Source organism: Nomascus leucogenys, chromosome 16 (assembly GCF_006542625.1).
Source record: "Nomascus leucogenys isolate Asia chromosome 16, Asia_NLE_v1, whole genome shotgun sequence".
In the NCBI taxonomy this organism is placed as follows: Eukaryota; Metazoa; Chordata; class Mammalia; order Primates; family Hylobatidae; genus Nomascus; species Nomascus leucogenys.
The window spans coordinates 54,926,369-54,927,929 of record NC_044396.1 but is presented as its reverse complement, the minus strand read 5'-3'; the positions used below and the strand labels follow the sequence as shown (position 1 = coordinate 54,927,929).

Sequence of the window (1,561 nt, the reverse complement as noted above, 5' to 3'; positions counted from 1 at the left end):
CTACAGTGCCAGTGGAGCCTCCCCCAGAGAAGGTCGGCGTAGAGTGGGGTGGGGAATGAAAGCTCTTCCCACAGACAGACTCAGAGTCTTAAGGGGAGGGGGAAGACCCCAGCGACCTCGGGTGTCACCGAGGCCCGCGCTGGTGCTCAGGAACCGCCTTCTCCCAATAACGCAGCGCCAGCGACACGGGGCGGGGGCGCCTCGGGCGCGCTGGCTGGGGGCCCGCGGGGCGCCGCTCGGCAGTGGAAGGGGGCAGGCTTCGGAAGCGGCCGCCGGCTGCTGGGGGTGGGAGACTTGCTCCCTCCTTCAGTCGCCCGCCGTCAGCCCGCGCTGCAGGTGACCTGGTCAGTGCCGATCGCCCCGCCCCCGCGCAGCCGTCTCCGTGGGGTTTTCCGGCTCTGCGCGCCTCAAACGACCTCGGCTGCCGCCTGCCCGGCAGCTCCCCGCGGTCCCCCACTTTCCCCCGCCCCCCGGGGCCGCGCAGCAGGCCTTTCTGATGAGTCAGCGGGAGCCCGGGAGCCTCCAACCGCCCCGGGCATCTGCTCCGGTGACGCACCCTGAGTCACGGGCGCCCGGGCCGCCGCCGAGGCCGAGCGCGCAGCAGGGAGCGCCGAGCGTAGCCCCTACGCCTGCCGCGGGCGCCCACCCGGCCCGGCCCGGCCCCGCACCCTTCCTCCCTCGCTCGCAGCGCCGCCCGCCCTGCACTCCCTGGCCCAGCTCCAGGCTGACATCAGACGCTGGCCGCCCGGCCACCCTCTGAGTCAACAGTTTTCGAAGCAAAGCCCGCTGCCAGGGGCGGGGAGAGAGCGCGGCCTCCGGGGCAGGCGGGGGCAGGCACCGGTCTGGCAGCCGCGGGAGGGCGGAGGTGGGTGGGGACGCCGGAGCCTTTTACAAGAAGTCACGGGGGATGGGGGAGAAGAGAGGGCGAAAACCACCCTCTGCAGAGCTGCGGGGGCGGAGAGGAAACACGCCGCCCCCCACAGCCACGTGCTGAAGCCCTCACTGAGTGGGTGGCTGGGCCCGCCCCAGGGTGGCCTGGGAAGGGCACCCGAGGGCGGGAGAAGGGGGAGGCACTTGCTGGGAAAGGCCCTGGGCCAAGTTTCTGAGGGAGGAAAAGAACCACCTTTGGACACCCTGGGTCCCAGGGGCCCAGCAGACATTTGTGTCTGGATAACAGGGCCCCACCCAGTTCCCTTTGATGGGAGCAGCTCTGGCCGAGCCCTAGGCTCTTGGGGACTGGTGCTGCCTGCTTGGGGTCCGACTTGAAGAACCGCACTGACCTAACGTGACCCCCTCCCTTGACCACAGACCCTGTCACCATCGTGGGATGGGGTTGGAAGGATATATATCCGAGGGTAAAGGAATTCAAGAGCCCCAGTCCACTGAGAGTCACCTTCCTCGCTGTAACAAGGCTGGGCGCTATGGTCTGCCCCTGAGTTGGTGCTCAGTAACCACTCTGAGAGGCTGCATCTGTGGTTCTAGAATGCTCAAAGTGAGCAAGAGACCCTTAAAAAAGCATCTACCTGCAGGGGGACTAAGTGGCTTCTAGAAGCTTCTTTAA

The 1,561-nt window shown here is 67.6% G+C and overlaps 1 pseudogene; it reads right to left on the bottom strand.

The window, feature by feature from the left end:
- Window positions 1-539, bottom strand: LOC115830673 (annotated as a pseudogene).
- Between the last annotated feature and the right edge of the window lie 1,022 nt (window positions 540-1,561).